The sequence below is a fragment of the Varroa destructor genome, unplaced genomic scaffold, assembly GCF_002443255.2.
Source record: "Varroa destructor unplaced genomic scaffold, Vdes_3.0 BEIS01000002.1, whole genome shotgun sequence".
In the NCBI taxonomy this organism is placed as follows: domain Eukaryota; kingdom Metazoa; phylum Arthropoda; class Arachnida; order Mesostigmata; family Varroidae; genus Varroa; species Varroa destructor.
This window is the reverse complement of record NW_019211455.1, coordinates 24309281-24329485: the sequence shown is the minus strand read 5'-3', so window position 1 is coordinate 24329485 and position 20205 is coordinate 24309281. Positions and strand designations below refer to the sequence as shown.

At 39.9% G+C, this 20205-nt stretch overlaps 2 long non-coding RNA genes across 2 annotated transcripts in view; one reads left to right on the top strand and one right to left on the bottom strand.

Moving 5' to 3' along the window:
- Nucleotides 1–12685: 12685 nt before the first annotated feature.
- The window catches only part of LOC147757556 (uncharacterized), a 38094-nt gene continuing 30574 nt past the window's right edge, over nucleotides 12686–20205 (bottom strand). Inside the window, exons 2-3 of the long non-coding RNA XR_015321918.1 lie at nucleotides 13404–13552; nucleotides 12686–12808 (exon numbers count right to left, since the gene is read on the bottom strand). This is a non-coding gene — a long non-coding RNA (uncharacterized LOC147757556). The remainder of the gene's footprint in view (nucleotides 12809–13403; nucleotides 13553–20205) is intronic.
- Nucleotides 12802–15960, top strand: LOC147757557 (uncharacterized). Its single transcript, XR_015321917.1, has 3 exons — nucleotides 12802–13245; nucleotides 13979–14098; nucleotides 15344–15960. It is a non-coding gene; the product is annotated as an uncharacterized LOC147757557 (long non-coding RNA).

Sequence of the window (20205 nt, the reverse complement as noted above, 5' to 3'; positions counted from 1 at the left end):
CAGCATAATTAATTATATTTGGTCGTGGCCGGCGGCGCTTTTCTCATCGGAGAAAAATGATAGGATTGCTAGTTCTATGTTTTTTATGCGCAGTGCTTTGATATAGCATAATTTCGAAACAACTTCCAGTTTCTCTAAACTCAAGTTAAATCCTAGTTTTACACTATACGTACTGTTTCAAAGTATTGATCTTGAGCAGAACCTTTGATTTGATACACTACGAGTTGCAATTAAAACGAAGGGATAATACAGCTTCGAGTTTTCTACAAAAAGTCCTAAATTATGTACTTACTTTGAATACAAATGAACTAGGGATTTGGTTCTAAGGAACAACATCCAGTCTTCTAAAGCTATGGTATTTAAAACTTGTGTCGAAACTTATTTTCAATCTATTCAAGGACACGAGATAGGGTTATTAGAATTTACGATGGTATCCGCGATTAGAAACTCTAACGTGCGCAAAATATACGTAGCTATAGACAAATATTTTCATGGTAATCATACGAGAGTTCTCATACGATCGCATTCTCTCTGCACGATCCGTCACACTATATATATATGTATGTTATCAACATGCATCTTTTTTCCCCCACAAGCTATATTTTGATCTCGTAACTGGTTCCCTGCTTCTACGCCCAGTATATTCTCCAATGTTTCAAGTGACATGTTCCATACTTAAGTCACTAAGTATTTCTTCAGGCGGCTGATTTCTGGCACAAAACGAATTGCCTTTACGCTGGCATTCCAACCTAGACTACCATGTGTTCCTAGGTATAATAAAGAAACACGTTATCACTGGGTTTTTACGGGGACGCATTTGTTTGCTATTGCCGTTAGCCACATGATCCTTTGTGAAGATATAATTCAGCAGCAGTCCGTCAGTTTTATGGGTTATCTGCGCCGACAACGGAAAGGGGTAGAATTTCCCACCTAAAATAAATGAGACTTTTGTGTACATGGATGCCTCTGTGTAATTTAGATGTACATTGAGAAAGGGCAGAGTTTTTAGTTCGCAGCCGACTCGCTCAAGCTGCTGACTGTAACGTCAGCGAAAAGAGTGACGGAAATTGTTTCATTTGACTTTGCTTAAACACTAGAGCCATAATTTTACCAACCTAGCGACCGACCTACCTCGACTACCGTCCTCTTTGTTTATCTCGGAATTAGTATAAAGGCATGAACAAATGCGTGAATTCGCTGATCTTCTTGCGATGCTTAGTTTAACCCTCATCAGCAATTTGCTATGTCTCTCGTTTAACCTCGGCGAAGTCGAATGGCGCGCTTTGAAGACCTAGTTAATATGTTTTTCCCTTTCTACGGTTCCACCTTGTAGCTAGACGCCTGAAGTTCGCAAAGACCAGCACCGCCATTTAGCAATCGTTCCCATTTGCGTTTGTTCTCTCTTTAAATCCCAAAAGTACGACGAATCGTGCACACCGCTACGTTGCGGCGATACTCTCGTCGATTCGCAAGAGATGAAATATCTTCTTCCGTAAAATTTTGTGTGATTATCAGTGAAATTCGAAAGCGTAGTTGTCGGGCAGATGTTTGTATGTGCGTAAGATCTGGGTATATATAATGAGGATATACTTGAAATTTATTACGAGATCTACTATAGTACGGTTTACTGTTCACATAGCGAGATAGTTAAAGATCAACTGAAGAATTACACAAAAAAACAGATGCTTTTTGGTCTAGCACAATCCGTCATGTTCAAGACGCTAAGCAGACACTCGTGCGTATATATAAGGTTAAAAGTGTTTTAAATTAAATTCAAGTTCTGCTTTAATTGCAAAAATTAAAAATGAATTGCTGGTCTTTAACTTCTCAGCCGTATTGTGATAATGTTCATTCTTCGAAAGGTTTTCACATGCATCCTTGCCATAATATATTGAGACTTATCCAACTACTGAAGAATAGAACAATCTACTTGAAGCACTCAGCTTCAGTAAAGCGACAAACATCCCAAATTTTCTTTATAAGTACAGGAAACCAATCAATATATTGAGACGTGAGAAGAGCTAATCATTTTAAGTATTGGTTTCTCAGTACACACAGCGTCGGGAAACAAATACCTAGTAGAAATGATTAATTGAATTTAATTGTTGCGTGTAGTCCCTAATCTGTACGTCTTTTATTATTTTTTTTTTCAAAATATATGCCTGCTTAATTCCTACGTGTCACATAGGATTCAATAACACGAAAGCTTACATTCAAGCACAGCCTGATTCGTCTACATCATATATTACAAAAGAACAATTTATTATTTGAATATATGCAGAGAAAAGAGCTCAAATACATAATATTTCGACAGAGTATAGTAAGTTCCTTCCCTTGGTGTTCTTCTTCTTCTTCTGTTCTATAGTATTCGTTCGATCAGTTGGGATAGTCAATACTAGAGCTTTACATTATTGTTGAGCTTTGCCCCCTCTTCGCTCTTTAGGGCACTCATTTGTTAGGCAGGCTGATGTAGTGGAGACCGAAAGCGTGCAGCTATACAACAGATCGGCCATATTGACGGTAGAAGCTACAGCATCAGTGAATGCTGTGGGGAGGACCACGAATGCTCATGTCGCTGCCGGCACTGCCGTCGACAGCAGCGCCAGTACTAACGCTCCTGCAGTAGGATGCGTTGTCATAGGGCCACTTTAATTTTGGGTCTTTTCGCCCGATTGCGTTCACTTGTATTTCCTTTCTTTCTCTCTGGACCTCTGTATGTCTTTGTGTAGCTGATATGGTTGGCAGTTAAGAGCCCTGCTAGAGGCGAGTAGACATACTCGTCTCTATATCAATGCCCGTACTCTTCGACCGCCTCTGTAGAAAAGCTAACGTCATCGTTGTGGGGAGCAGCATTTCCCCAGACTTACAAGCTGTGTTCTGCATGCCCTTGTTCCTGAAGCCTAGGCGCGGATGCGATATCCGCCATGACCCCATATCGTTGCCATGGCTGGTCGCTGAGTTCTGCCGCTATCTGCGGTTCCTTTTCACTGACGCACTTTGACTTGTATTCCTGCTCACTCTATTGCAATAGAACATGTTATCACGATCGACGCCATGGCGAAATGGGGTAAGTTGACGCCAACGCCAGCCCAATACTAGGCCGACTAAAGCTTAGCCTAGAAGGCCGAAAATTGGCCAACGCTGCCCTCTCATGCCTGTCTAAGGTACAGGTCCACTGTGGTGGCAGGAAGTCATCCAGAATTTGCACTTTGTTGAGAATGATGGAGTGAGTGCATTGCAGCGGCGGCGGCGGCGGCACACTACCATGTTACGAAGTGTCGGCACTAGTTCTACACAGAAGTATACCACAACGGAATAGCTGCAGTCATGGCCAACTTCAACAACTAGGTATCGACACGATGCGGAAAGCGACGATCACAGAGACTCTACTGGTGATGATGATTCTACACAGACACTGTCTAATATTTTCGCTGTCCCCTGTATCGTTCATGTAAATAACTCAACGGTGTACAATGCTTTTCTTTACTCCGTTGTTAAGCGGATATCTTTAAGCCGGAAGGTACAATTCCATAGAACAAACTTAGTAACAACAACAGTACCAAATGTTACTGTATTTTTCACTTGTAATACTTAAACGGTCACCTCCAAGAAACGTATTAAAAAGTTGTTCGCAGGCCTTTATTTGTTTATTTCGTCACACAGACAGTTGACAGATATATGCGATAAGTGTATTTCTACAAATCGTTTTTTGCACTGTCTTAAATAGCTCTTTTTCTTCGTCCTTGCTGTACTGTTCAGCGCGTTGCATTTTTGAGCAGAATACCTGCATCGTATATGGTTGTGCGCGACAACCTTCTATCTTCTGGCCACTGCAAATTGTGCCCTTATAATCTCGCTACGGGACCTTCGACTTTTCACACATCCGGTTGACCGTAGACCTACGGAATTAATCTTTAATGGGCGCTAGGTTTTTCCAGTTCTTGATTATCGCCAATGCCTTACCGTACAAGTACGAGTGAGACAGAGATTTACTATGTCAGTCATTGTGCCGTTTAGGGCAGGGCTTTATCGCTGGTGCTTTCGCTAACGCTATAGTAGAGCTGACCTACTGCGTATAAGAAGTACCTTACTTAGTTACTAATTTAGTTAAAACATCGGTTACTTAAACAGTTTCTTTACTTTAATCTCTCTGATCGTGTAAAACATGTCGTTGGCAGAGCTTGAACTAGTTATCCGTAGCTTTTTTCAGCTAGAAACTTACTCGTCAGAGCCACGATCAAGTTTTTTAAATAGATTAGCTTGAAAAATAAGTCAAACAGCAGATGCTACGTGATACCTCTCAGAAAGTTTAAATAAAAGGCCGGTTAGTCCCAGTTAATTCAAATACCTCTGTCGTTTATAACAGAATTAGCTTTTTCAAGCGAGGAGAAAAATTCTTTGCGGTGATCATTGATATTAAATCACAGTATAATTAATTAATTAATTAGCGGAAATTTTCTGTCATTAAGCATGGATACTGATCGAATAACTTTAAAGTTTACAGAGTTTAATTTCATTTGAGTCAATCTTAGTTTTTATAAGTGTGGTAACTATAGTTGTAGTTGTATAGATGTATGGTCAGTAAATCAAATGATTGCTCGATAACCAGTATGTATTCCCTCATAAAAATCTTAATGGTTTGAAAATAGATTTCAAACACGTATGTCTGTCATAAATATGTGTATATTAAACATAAATTATTTTGTATTGATGTACCGGCAAAAACGCGATTTATTTCAACGACCCCCGTTCTAATTAAGCAATGAGTACGGCAATACCTAGGATTATAAATATATTACTGGTACGCGCCGTAACATTCGGTATAGAGCCATCCCCGCTCTGGATTGGTTCCTTTCTTGAATGTTTGCCTCTGGTTTTGCTCAGAGCAAATCTTTTCCATGGTTGCCAAGGTTACACTTTTTAATGCATACATTAAAAAGTGCATCCTTTGCATGCATCCATTCGCCTATTTAATTGGAGCTCTTCGTTTGGTATTTTGAACTTGCGCGGCTTGCAGAAGCTTATTATTACTTTCAGTTTGATACGGGAGCCCATTGCCGAGTACTTACGTGGGCACACCTGCACTAATATCAAGGTACAGTATGATTTCGTTTAGACAATGGTTTGCTGTTGCATCATCCTGACACCAATAGCCTTAAGACCTACCCCACCCAACGACCGGTACCATCAGGGACCTTGCATCAGAAACGGATCTTTGGTTTCGTGACATCGAATCTGGGTGCCCCTAATATTGGGGCGGTTACTTGGGAAACGCCTCTGCATGCTATATCGGACATAGGAGTTTGCCCTATCCTAGGCGCTGGCTAACCCTGTCGTCGCTTCGGCTTGGGATATATGCCGGTACATTCAGTAACCGCGTGCAAAGGGCCGTGAAGTGAGCTGTGACACTATAGTAGATAAATCAAGTCGTCACATTTTCACTATTTCACAACGTTTTCTTCCAATGCGTTAAATGGACAAATCTTCCTTTTGAGCAAACGCGCCATCTGACCTGTACATCATCTTCTCCCACGCAAGGTGTCATTTTCCGGGAATACATAAACTTTGTATTTTCTACGTTTCCATGTTGCCGCAATAGTTTCAAGCCAGTATTGAACTGGAGCTGACAGAATTCCGTGACTGGGTTTAAGCAAAGTTTTATTCACGAAACTAGCTCTATTGGGACATTAGAGACAGTGGCGGCTGTCTCTAATGTCCCAATCTACTGCGCTGGTCTAAATGCCCAACAAATAGTATATTTGGCAGCTACAGCTTTATATTCCGCTAAATGTTCCACCACAACGCAAATCCTTAAATACTGGCCAATTTTCTTGTCCATTCCTGAATTAGCTAGTATCTGGGCTGCGACGATTTGCTCCCCTAGCGCCGTCAGTTATCATTACGTCACATCGATATCGGGATAAATAGGATTTATTCAAAGTGTCGCCCGAATCGTTCCGATATAGCAATCGGAACAAGAATACCTAGCACTAAATACTTTGTTGGTGGCCCGTATATATCGTATGCACGGTGATCCATCTATACGTGGACTTCGCTTGTGAAAAACGGTATCTAAACAAAAATAGCTATTTAAAGATACTTTCTTTCGTATGCTAGAAGTGCTATGCCTGATAGTCATCACTTGTTCTATTACAGCTTTGATTCGGGACCTAAACCACTCACGAGCTATTTTAGGCTCATAGTAAACTAAGCGACGTTAAATATACAAAGGCTCAATGTGGCGAAAAAGTTCAAAAAGGCGTAATGAATCTTAAAATAATTAGCTGGACCTTGCGCAAACTTAGATGTATCAAAGTTCGATTTGTAGGCTATTTTGAGCCCTTTAAACCTAGGACAGATTAGTTAATTGGAATCTTCCCCGGATGCCTCAGACGCAGTACGAGAACAGACAATTACCGTAGATCGCCGATTTCGGATAAAGGAGGAAATTTTTAGCATTATAGCTGTCGTTAAAACAACGCACTTATTTTTATCCACCATGATAAGTTTCTTCTTTTACACTCTACAAAGAAGTAGTTTTTTTTTTCGATATTAATTATAACAGATGAACTCATGCCTGCTACAAAGAACAACCACCAATGTTTCTACGAAATCAGCCGGGCTACCCCGTCCAACTACTATATGACCATTGTTTAAGAATTACGTCATGCAACATGCCGGTCTTTCGGGGTAATCAGCTTGAAATTTGTTAAGCAAAAAGGGATGCGTCTGCTCAGGTCCTGGAGGGTGTATTCTGCTCATCTGAATTAGATGCCTTTCCTAGGTTGGCGAACAAATTATTATAAAAGCCTTGTATTAGCGCTGAGAAATCTGCCGACGCATTCATTCAACACGTATTTCCGTCTATTCTCATCTCAACTTGTTTAGTTATTGCTATGACTGACGGCAGCACAGTTTCGTCATCATTGTCAACTGGGCATACCAATGTTTGCAACGTATTATACGACTATTACGTACGGTTCGATTCGTATAAGTAGGATCTCTAGATAGTACGTACGAGAACCGATTAGACTGAGAATACTGTGAAAGATGTGGCACGTATGGATGCGCTATTACATCGAATCATGACAAATTAAACAATCTCTTCATTGTAGTAACATCTATAGTGGTCTATTCATCATAATGGAGCCGTTCCGTAATAGTGGGTACGAGTGCACTGTGGGAAGGCCACCTCAGCAACGTCTTTATTTCAGAAGTCTCATCACATTATACAGTTTAGCCTATCTTCGAATTTTACTTCGGACGCTCTTAACAGACGAAGAATATAAAAAAAGCTAGCCAAAATTTGAGTGACGATCACTATATAGATAAACAAGCAACGAGTACAAAGCACCCAAGTGTGTTATTAGCTGCTCATGTAATGGACATCAGGGCGCACACTATCTACGTATCTAAAAATACACCTGTCTACATATAGAGCTGAGAGCATTCACGTTCACAGATCTAAAAGACCCGTTTGATATGCCCCAAAGGACTAGACTAGAAATCAATGCAAAAATGATCTTGTAAATTAAAAAAAAAACCACAACTCTCTCGCTGAAAGGCGCCAATCGAAAGGCACAATTAGCTTTGCATGGAAGTCAAAGCTACAATAAATTTATCTACGATCTCGGAGGTGTACAGGTATTTGCATTTGTTCTGCAAACAAGAAAAGACTATTCCGTAGCATCGACCTACTGTATCTTTGGCAGCTAGGATTCCATGCGTAAACCATGCACCGTCATAGGCAGTATCCACTGACCGTTCAACCGCTTGACGGGTAACGTCGGAGACGTTGAGTTCTGTTCGTAAAAAGAATACATTAGTGACCGATGTTGTATTCGTTACGCTGCGTTAGTGAGGTATCTGGCTTCCTCACCCGTTCCAGCCTGCACCTGCCCTTTCGTATGGTTCGTCTTGCTGCTGCCGCCGCCATTCAAGCACTACCCATACCATTGCGTTACGGAGAGGTGTTACGCACTAGAGCTTACAGGGCTAAATACTAAATGAGCCCCGACCAGCTACCATTCTCAAGGGATATGTCTTTACGGGACGTTTGATCGCTCGAGATGATAAGAGAGCTGCGCGGGCAGTATGCAAAAGCAGCGGAATACGACTTACGCAACCACTCATGCGGTAGCTACAGCACCCAAACTACAGAACATTCAGATGGGATATCAACGATATAGATATGGTACCACGAAGGCTATGAGCACTAGCGATGAGATCACAGAAACGATTTCCTTGCTTTAACGAGATCTCGGAGAAAATGAAACTGGAAAGATTGCCTCGTGAAAAGTTACAGCTGATGCCACCTATACATACAATAGTTCATTATTGACAATACGATAAAAAGGGGCATAAACGAACGATGCTAAAGTGGTTCTAGTTACAAGGTGAACTTTTGGAAATAATCATCTACTCGTTGCACTAAACCTTTCGTGGTGTTCTTCTGGTCTATCGCCGTAGCCCGAAACTGAAGCATTACAATTTACTCGTTCGCCTAAAAGTTGCAACCATAACTTGAGAATGAAACTTGGGATAAATATAATAAATAAACTGGGAGAAATAACTTGGGATTGTTGTATAAGGATGAAAAATCAGTGTCATCGTTGTTGCTTGCTTCCATTTTATGCATGTCCCGAAGGCTTGAGACGTGTAATATAATGTGTTAGCTAATTATTATTATTATTATATTAATAAGTGCGAAATAAGTAGAAGCAATAATCCATACTATAAATACGTTGCTTCTATCGCGGTTGGTACTTTAAGCATTGAAAAAAACCTTTCTATTTAACCTGTTTCATCGGATCTTCTCAGGATTAATTAAACTGTTTGTTCACTTAAAGGACATGTTCATTAACTGCTTTTCCGTATTGTAGTTCTTCTGTCGAACTGAATGGGCCAACTTAGGCCATACAACTCCCATCGAGAAGGTACACAACTATTGTGTCATAATAGCACCCAATGCACTCAATGTACCATATCAACATATGCAACGCGCTATATGAAAGTGAAACAGGGCATAAAGTTTACGTTCTGTACCACTAGAACAACTATAGGGAGTTGTTTAGAGCTTGTACATACCCCGTGAAATGTAGAGAATGAAATGGTAACAAACCAAGTGAGCTCTATTCGTTGGCAACAAATCAATTACGTTTCCATTACTAGTTAAGCTTACAATAAAATGTAAGTGTTTCCTCTTTTCTATTATCTATATAAGTCTGTTTTTTTTTTTTTTTTTTACATAGTACGTTCACTACTATTACAATGTACATGCTAACGCAGAGCCATTTTTCTGCCAAATAATAAGCAGGTCCAAAGTGGAACACTGCCATTAAATTTTATCCCGTTGCCCCTGTTATTTAGTCACCTCACTATCAAAACATGACAAAGTTATCCAGCGAACATAGAATAAAATGAAAAAAATCCTCCTTGATGAGACGCTGCTTGATATGAGCTATGCGTGTCTCACATAGATCTACGGGGGAAGCATCTGGGGGCAATCCTAGTCTTGGCCAATGTTGCTAATATAATTGTCGTTTGTCTGCATTTTCTTTTTTATTGGTACATTTCTTTTCGTATTGTACTGTTATTTTTCTCGTTCATCTAGGCTTCAGGGATATATTACATAAAGCTACTAAACAGTAGCTTGTAAGAAACTCTAGCAATGCGCGCAGCTAGGTTCTCTCTCTGCTATTGCAAAGAAAATACCCATAGAGAATAAGTCTTTTTAAAAGGTTGTCAGCCCCATCGCGTTTTCGATCGTTGATTGTGTTGAACATCGAGATGAGTCGAGCGAAGGCCGGGTCCCCAGTCATGGCCCGTATAACTAATTTAGAAACAGCCCGAGGAGATCTCAACAAGGTTAGTGAGGGCAGTTGTCGCCTAGGGGCACTGAGCTGCGACTGAAATCCTTTGGATGTCTCTCAGCTCGAACTTTGTAGCTTGTGATAGCCTAAGAAAGCAGTCTACGTTGTGCCCACTGTTTTGTGCAATTTATGACCCGATCATGTGCTTAGATCCGATCGTCGTAATTTTACATCGACCTCGCTTCCATAATTTGATAGTCATGAGTTGTGGGATTCAGTAAAAAGCTTTTCTGTAACAAACATGAGGGTCGGCATAGGTGGAAATAGTTGTAGCAGCAGCAGCAGCAGTAGTACGCTAAGTAAATAAGCTACTGTGATCTGATTATATGTCCCTAACTTCCTTTATAAACGTATTATACGACTTCGTGAAGAGTGAAACAATCATACCGATTGTACAGCTGCAAGTATGTACCCTACGGGTCCTCCATATGAGGCATACGTTCTGTTCTAAAAAATTAGTAGATGCTTTTTTTTATGGTATACATCTAAACAAAGCTTTCGAACGGTGTAACAACTGACGCCAAGCAGGTCAGAGAGAAACCACATGAGTAGGACAACATTTTCAAGAAACTGTTATTTAACTTATCGTACCATACGCTGAAACTAGGGCCGGCTTAGTGTTTTCAAGAGCCATTCATCTAACAAGTGTACAAAATCAATCGTTTTCCAGCCAAGCGCAAAAGGTCCTTTATTTTTTGTTTATGAAAAAACTAACAAGGAGTTGCGCATGGCTTTACCCGAAATTCGGCTGAGTCTGTCCAAGGATTAAATGATAAATGTAACGTTAGTTTTTGTACCAACTGGTCCTAAGTTAAACAAATTAGGCTTGGTCACTTAGGCCAGAGCGAATCCGCTCTAAGGTCTTGGCGTAAATCTGTAATAAAAATTAATTTTTTTTTAATATTTTATAAAATGTAATCATGAAATTTTCACGCTGTTTTCAAGCGAGAGGCTATCTGGCGCAATCTAACAAGTCCATATATGTGATAAAGCATAATGTTGCAAGATTTTGCCTCCTTATGGGTGGTCCCACTAATAACTCGCGTGGAAATCATGTTGAAAGACAATGTGTTCAAATGCTGCGCGATCACGCGAGATGTAGCTATTTAAGTACAAACTTATTTTAAATGCTATGTATATAGTTGTACTCATAAATATTTCTAACAGATACAAAACTATCCGCGTATTTATCTGTCGGCCGTCTAAATCGAACTCAATTCTAACTGATCAATCTTCACTGCATCAGCGTTGTATTGAAGACAAGCAAACAACCAGCTACATCTGCAGTAAGATAATGTGCAGGATAGCCAGTGTTCCTTACACATACTCATTTACTAAAACATCGTAACTTGCGTAAAATCTTGAAGTTAAATCGAGATCATTTCTTTTTTCGTTTGCTGTAATAAATAATTACACTGGATCATTTCGTAATGTGGGCATTTCGATCCTAGATGTTACATTCGTATATTAAACGTTTCTATTTTTGTTTTTTTTCAGATTTAAAAACACTGGGTTCGATTTGAAATTTACTTGATTAATAAAATACCGAGCTGCACGAACGAAGGGCATGTTTCCAATTGTAAATTGCTTGTTGTTGGATTAATAACTGGATTGTCGGCTTAAATGCTTGAGCCTCTAATTGAAAAAGATGAAAATTGCTACATAATAGATAATTATACTACGTAACATATATATATATATATTAAATATAGAATGTAAACTTAGTTGTGCCATTTAACGAGTTCATTTATTAAGCTAAGTGGTACTCAGTTTGAACATGATCCAAGTCTTCTATTGTTTTAATAAAACACATCTTTAATAGGTTAGTAATGTTGATACTTGGAAGTGTTTCTAACTTCGACCAGGTTAAATTATTTTCGACTGCATTATCTATTTAGATTATGGCAAAGTTCAAAATCTAAATTTCCTTTATTTGACACGTTTTTTTTTTTGACAATAAAGCAATGTTTGAGAAGGCTAGTAAATATATTTTTTATGTTCAATTTAAAACGCTGCAAGCGCGCGCTTACGTACAATAATAAGCTTTTTTTTTAATTTCAGTCCGCACGTTATCAACAATATCCTTAGAACTGAGTACGTATTTTGGATAAGCTCATCCCTCAACGGACGTGCCAAATCTAAGTTGAATATATATACACGTGTCTTGGTTAAAGTTATAGTTAAACTTGGCTAAATTAAAGTTACCTTGTGCACATGTTTGCACAACGTATTGCCATAACGTGATGCTTATGAGATGCATCCGAAACTAAATGATTACTTAGAGGATGAGCGAGAAACCGGTTAAAATATTTATGTATCTGACTATATTTGGGTATTGTTGCTTCTATTTAATTGGACTCCACCAGCATTCTAGATAAAATTACATGCGTATGTTATAACAGTTGTTCTCTAAATAATAACGATAGTATAAATAAGCGAAGGCACTACTTTTCTCTCTCCCTCTCTCGCTCTCCCTTCGGCCTAGTCAGCAACGCTGGCCTTAAGCTGAAAGCGCAGAGTATTAGCGAACAGACTGTTGCTTCTAGCGACAGTGAGGCTAGTCTATCCCTATGATACTGTCATGATCTTCCGTCTCGGTGACTATATAGCAGCTTTGTCACAACTATGCTGATACGCCCTTGCTGCTGCTGCCGCCGCCGCCGCCGCCGCCCTGAAGTAAAACTGGAGTAGAAGGCTGCTTCGCTCTTCAGAAGATTGTTATGTCAATTGGCGATTTTCAGATGGTCAGCATCGTTAGTTGAATCTACGGCAGACGTGTACCCAGTGGTACTGAAATGGTTCTGGAGGTGACGTTCACCATAGCTGCAGCCACAGTGAGCGTAGTTATTCTGGCTTGTCAGGAAGTAACGGTAGTGAGGTAACAACCAACCCCAAGGATGCTGACCGTGGAAGCTATTTTCTTGTCTGGGGCCTACCTAATGAGGAGGCAATAATTGAATCTTTCCTTTTGGATAACGATATAGCTATGAACGTTAAGATAGCGCAACGACGTAGAACGTAAAAGGACACTTATACTGGCCAAAAATTAAGTAACCGTTTTGTTATATCGCAGTAATAATTTTTCAAAGAAACAGCAGAAGTAATTTATAAATAGCCGTAAGCTTTAACATATATCAATTTTCAACGTATAACTCTGCCCTCTAATAACATAATGCGCATTTAATTTAAAAGCCGTGTTTATAAATTGATTTTGTTTTTTTTTCTATATCTTCTAGAGGTACCACCGACTTTATTTCTCCACCTCAAGAAATTCATCCTTCATCTAGTAAGAAGGGACAGAACCTGCTTGAGACACAATCGATGGTCGGAGATTCCGTTCACAAGTCGAGAGAAACTGGCTTGAAAACAAAATGTAATAACAGATTCGTGCCTAGCGTAATAACGGTATCATTTTCAACGAAAACAACATCAGATGGACACATATCAGCCAAGTTAGGGCGTTGAATGTGACTAAATTATACTTAAACAAAATATTTATGTAACATTAGCTGCTATTATTATCATTATTACCTTTGATTACCGAACGTTTTAACTCAATAGTACGTAGTGAAGTTGGACTACCGACTCGGTGACGCGATTTAGATGAGGTTTCTACGTGGCGTAATGCTCATCGTTTATAGTATGTATGTCCACACTACATCTGCACGCGGAGCACGACCCTGTCAACGACAAAGTGACTTGTTTAGTCTGTTGTATGCTCTGGATGGGATGCAGCCTGCACCTGTCATATCCATACCAATGTACAAAATGTATAAATCCCCCTCGAACTAACTTTCTTTCGCTTCTTCTGATGTCCGTTATACAGATGCCGCTGTTAGTGTCTTTGGTGCTCCCACTGATAGCTTTAATGCTTTTGGGGTTAGTTTTATTCGATCCATTAAGTCGCATGCCTGACGTGAATTGTTTGCGCCCTAGCCTGACGTGACTTTCATGCAAGGAACGTGAGCGTACGGTCAGTACATGGGTGCAATGGGTGTGGGGCTTTGTAGAGTCGTGCAACAGCATCAACACTACGGAGTATTCCTTGTTTACAAACCAGTGACTATGTGCTGCCTTTCATATGATTCAACGCGTTGGCTCTCAAGGTTGAACCGATCAGAGAATGCATTGCAACGGGAAAAAAGGCTGCCTCGTCTGTCGCTTGCCAGCTTAACAACTACATTTAGATGCAAATATGACGTGTGTCGAAAAAAGAAAGATGGCAGGTACATGTATGCATGTATACATTTGACAAAATGCGAGTTTCGATATTTTAAACACATGAAAGCGACGAGTATTCTTACCTTTTATAGCATCGACTAGACTATTGACTATGCTTTTCTTTTGTGGGATCTATCTCATCTACTAGATACGTATTAGGTGCAAAGAGATTTTTGGTTTTCGTTGACACCGTGCCACAGACAGTTTGGATTCCCTAAGCGTATATAAACGCATCCTGTGAATTGTACAATACTATAATCGGAAGCCAGTGAGATACTGGAGAGATTTCACCTGCTCCTAAAAAAACATAAATATATCTATTTACGTTTTGGCTGTAAAAAAAAAACAACTTCCGATGCTCCTTTTTTTTTTTTCTTTTTACATGCTCTTGATAAACGAGATCCTTGAACACTAATTTCCTCTGTGGCGAAATGGGATGAATATAACTAGCGAATGTAAGATAATCGTAATGATATTTTACACGAAACTCACTTCAATAGGCACTGCATGCGTTACCTGTTAGGTCTACTAAGGACAACACGATCAGAGCTTCTGCTGGTGAGCCATATGGCATCGAAAATTTTGACTACTCCAATGAAAGTTCATGTCAGATTTTGACCAATTGAATTCAATTTGTGACATTTTGCAATTCTGTCTTACAATTTTAGTAACCTTTCTTCAATAACTTACAATCGTGAACCTCTGATGTGTTACATATGTTACGGTTCTTTCAGCCTTTTTACTGGTTGAGTACACTCTACCTATTAAGCCAAGAGAATAGCTCCTAGAGGATAGTTACATGATTACGTTAAGCACTATTACGAATTTAGTCATCATTCATTGTTAGGGGTTCATTGATTTGCCGCTCAAGCATCTCGTGTGACTGATACGCTTTTGCAACGACCATTTTTCCGTCACCCTTTCGCAATGGCAATCCATGAAGATCCGAAGCGATCGGATAAGATCCGTAGGAGCATCATCTATAACACGAACTTGCTAACCCAAGAAATATTTTCCGACTAGCTGTTAGTTACCTTCTGCTTCATGTGTCCCAAATATGTATTCGCTGTGCATCTAAAATGATTTTCCATAAATCGCTTTCAGCGTTCTTCTCTCCTGTATAGACTTTGAAACTGCCATTTAATATTGCTACAAAAGCCTGTCAAAAAATTGAATTCGCTGGAACTCATATGAAGTGTTTGGGCGATAAGCTGTAATTATTCATGGTTTTTTTTTTTACTTCGTTTCAGTGGTTGGGTGTGCTGGGCTTGCCCTGACCTTCAACAACCCTAATCGCACGGAGTGCACCCCACTGTATTTATATGCTAAGCTTTCCGAAAAAGGCGCGGAGAAATATTACAAGGTTAAGAACATTATCGATACTTCGTTTGAATCTACACAGATGTAAAATAAAGAAATGGTTTTGCTTGGGACTGTTATGCACAAGAAAGAAAAACTTGAAAAACGACGTTTATAGAAGCATCAGGATGTGCAAGACGCGCGAGGAGAGGAAGGAGATTACCCTTTTCCTTCTTCCTTTTGAGGAATCCGAAGTAACGTTTTGAAACGCTCCTAGGACTCAGAAGCACTAAAAAAGGAGACCGCAGCTTAGTCAGTATTACCGTACCCTACTCCAATAAAGTATAGCTTCACTTGCATGCGAATAGGTATGTGAGGCTTACATTCGGTTCCCATAAAAGGATATAACTCCGAGTATTCTGGTCGTGCATAAATAAATGCACTAACTTCTATCGCTATGAAATAAAAATAGAAAAAAAAAAAACTTTCACAATCTAGCTAACCCTAGCGCCGTTGTAACGGTCATTTTTAAGGTACTGTTAATGTACACGCATGTCTTCTGCTCATAGGGAAGGTGTTTTGATTAATAATAAACCTGATCCTATATATATATATGTGTTATGGGATTATTGAAAAAGCATTAAAGGTTTTTAAGCCAAAATTGCAGAACATATTTTATAATAATATTACCATACCATTTTCCTGGTAACATCATAATTCCACTAAGCTTTCATAGCCTATGAAGTTAGGGGGCGAAAAATGATGATTTTTGCATCTCTTCATCGAAACTGAATGAATACAACTAGGAGAATTTTGCAGAGACCGAGATAGACGATAATCTAATGGAGTCAGGTTCGAGCTACACAGTTAATCTATTAAGACCTCGCATCGAGATTTTTTCAGTTTTTGTCTAATAGCCGTAGCTGTATATAATCTGGTACTGTCATAGTGGAAGAAGCTGTTTACTGCTTTATTAATTATAGCTTGTAAATATCTAATTTAATTATTTTGCTAAACGGCAACAATTCATAATGCATGATTCTTCTCCAACCCTAGCAAACACGTGGCATTGCCTGTTTTTTTTTTGGCATTAGTTCGAGCTCATTAGTTGCATTCTCGTTTCATTGCCCCTTATCTATTGCTTGCGAAATGGCCTAATTTCGTTGCGTTTGCGTAGGGTTTTGCAGATATACTTCAATATATGTGGCGCCTGAACATCGAGCTTTTTTTTTTTGTTGCCAGCCTTCTTCAAATAGTTTAAAACTGTTTAGAGGTAGGTACTTCGTTCATCGGCAATATCATGGCTAGTTGTCTATCGGTCTTGCTTCGCAATAATTTCATCAACTCGTTCCGTAATTGGTCGACTACTATGAGGTGTATCTTTTACGTCGAAATTCCCAGAGCGAAAGTGAAACAATGTTTTTTTGGGTCATTTCTTCTGACGATGCCCTTTTTTACAAGCCTGGGCAGCATTCTCGGAATAAATTTGTATATAATTCGCGAATCGAAGATCGCGAATCGAATGCGCTCTACATACTCTACTGAATAAAATCATTCCGACAGTTTTAGCGTATCTCAGCTTTCAAATGCCATCAACACTAGCCTGATGCGACTCATATTGCCGGAAGTATATGACTTGATGGCCATCAGGCTGGAAAAAGCGGTTATTACTTTTTCGACGGCCCCGCATTTCGAAAAATCTACAGCAGACGAAACTGCTATACCTAAACCCAAACTTTGTTAAGTAGAAAATGGGACACAATACACGCTATAGCTGGGAAATCCTAATTTTATCAATGTTCTTAATTGTTCAACTTACTTGCAGCAACTTGTTTGTGTTTTGATTGAGATTTTCGGAGGCATTATCTGTACTTGAAAGGCATTAATTCGCTTGCAAGCAAACCTATCTAACCTGGTTATATTTTAATGACGATTGCTCGAGCCCTTAGATGCGGTCTTTTATGTGCTATGAAATGCTCATTGTAAACAGCAGCGCTTTAGGGCAAAGCCCATTCCGCTGTGTATTTCCTTTAGGTAGATATCTTTTTCTACGTCGATCATACGCGTTTCTAGCAGTAAACAATGGCTATCTATCTTACTGCAGTTGTCAGCTATTGTGTCAAAGGATCTTCCATGAGAAAATTGTCCTTAAAATCATTATGGGACAAACGCTTCGAGCTATAGCCAGTTTCAAATTGGCATTGCCTATGGAAATGCTACCGCGTAGTTAGGTTATACACATTTAGGAATTAAATACGGAAATCAACTAACTTTGAATTTAAAAATTTAATTTTTTTTCATTTTGAGAGCATCAAACAAGTGTGCTACGCGCTATGAGATGAGATCATTAAAAAGTCAGGGTAAATAGTCCGGCAAAACTTGTGCCGTATAATAGTAGTAACAATAACGAGTGCAAACCTCAAAATCAGCTGGCAAACAAGACCAACAGATTCTTCGTATCTATAAAACCGATCAGGAGTTCAGCGTATTGATGTGCCCTTGAACAGACTCGTTCACTGCCATTGTCTTTGTAACATTCGATGTATGTATAATACATAACCGCGTTCACCACATTTCTGATACTGCATCGTATTTTTATTAAAAAAAGACGGCGTTAGGTAATTTACATTTTTTCAATTTTTCAACTGTTTAAATCTATTGCCGCTTTCAAAGACGACCTTTCTGGATAGGCAATGTAAGTCCGAAGCGTAGAAGACCCCATGTTGTGAAAGATAGAAGAGATAGGGAAAACGATGATATCCGGTAATGATTTTAGTCTGGCAGACGCGTGATCTACTTTTCAGTCGTAGTGTCTACAAAGACCGTTGTACAAAAATGGTGGATCTTGTGTGTTTCAAGGCTTCCTCGTTGCCTTTTGAACGGTCAGTTCCAGTACGAAAATGAAACTGCTTCTAAAAATGTGGCTCTCTTTTGCTCATTATTCTACCCCCTACGCACGCTTTGGGGTTTTGGGACCGCGTGTCTCTTCCCCGCCAGAACACTAGTGGTTTCCAGTGTTCTGTAATCACCTAACCTAAACACTTTCTTTTATCCCTGATATTCCATGACAGGCTCTGCACTCATAGCTTTTTTTGTTTTTTTGTTTGCCCACTTATCCTAGATTTACTCGGTATCCGCTAACAACTGCTAACGCAGAATAGGCGGCTACACCGGGCCGATTGGTTTGACTCAGCGTATGGCAATCGCTCGTAATTGTGTGGCTAAGCGATAGTGAAAATGGTGGCTGTGTTTGTCACCGTAAAGCTAAAGTTACAAAGTCGCTTCAACATGTCAGCGAACGAAGAGGAGAAAAGGTACTTGAGCAATACAAAACGGTTCAAACCTTCAGGTTCTTTCCAGGCCAACTCAGCCAGGTTAGCCTCAGAGAATGCTCGGGTGGTAGTCTCATGCAAGCCTTCGTCGCCAGGGCAGATCATGGCTGCTGCTGTCTTTGGAGTATAGCTGGTGAAAATTTCTGAGCACGAGTGTTTGAAACCAGTAGCCAAGTACACTAATGCCACCACGGCTCCCTTAATAGCATAATAGTGACCGTCTTAATCCTTTTGAAAAGCAGAAAATCTTTCCTCTTTCGACAAGCTGCATATCTTTTGCCTTCGATCATCGGCGGTTCCTCTGCAGGTCCACGCTTTACCTGCCTTTTTAGCCTTGGACCTTGACGCCTAAACATCGTTTCCCTAAATATCAGTGACAACATTCCCTAGAGGGTAAGGCACAAGCCCGGGCCAACCTTTTGAAGCTAGGTTCTGTTCGCCTAAAGGTCGACTTACTCGCTACCGTCAGTCATGCTCCCAGAGGCGATTCAGTCGGCCCTACATATTCCTAGTATCTTGTAGTAGCCGCCTCCTCGGCCTGCAGCCAGTCGAATAATATGATATTTGACTAACAGAGACAAAAGTTAAAAAAGTTCACCCCAACAAAACCTGCTCAAGAGGAAACTAGGAGGAAGCGGTAGATATCAAGAATAGGCGCTGCCGCTGGCCTTCTCACCTACGGCAATTATGAGCACCTCCAATTGCACGCCAATGCGGATGGTGGCCATAGGCTAAAACTCATCGAAATCCCTACTCAAACCACAGAAGAAATAAGGACATCTATTCATCACAAGGCGGATACGAAATGCGGGCGGACTATTCAATAGATAGGTAAGTTTTTCTCCGGAAAATGTTACTTGCAATAGTTCCACTAAGCCAAATAATGACTCTGTTCTAATATATATATTGTATTTATTCAGTACTTCTAGCTATTGCAGAACGTGCGGTAGAAAACAATTTTGTATATTCTAATCACCTGTATAGCATCGTTATTGCTATATTACTGCCACAAATCACAAAATGTATGCTAAGGGTATCGCTAAGAGGTGCCGGAATAGTGGTCCAAAGGACGGTAAAGCAATAGGTCCAAGATCGTTAGACAAGGAATTAAGCACGCATTGGCTGTCTATGCTTTTGTCTCTTCGTTAAAGGACAGGCTACGTTAGAACTTTCTGCTATGGCACAGAAACCAATAAACAATCAGCAACCGTTCAATTTGTCCTGGGCATTTCCACTAATCAGGTGCACAGTGACTTCATATAGCGTTCTGTTAGGTTCACAAAAGAAGTATATAGACCTGCTTCAGCAAAGGGTCATTGCATCCTCTGTGTCTGCTGGTGAAAAGCCATGCTAATACAAAGTTGTCCTTTGCTTACTGCTAACGTCAGCTGGAGTAGCGGGAGTCTCTACCACCAAGCTTGAAAGAGCTAGATGTTCTTAAAATGCAAACTATCCACCTAGGGGAGCTAAGTAAAATCATT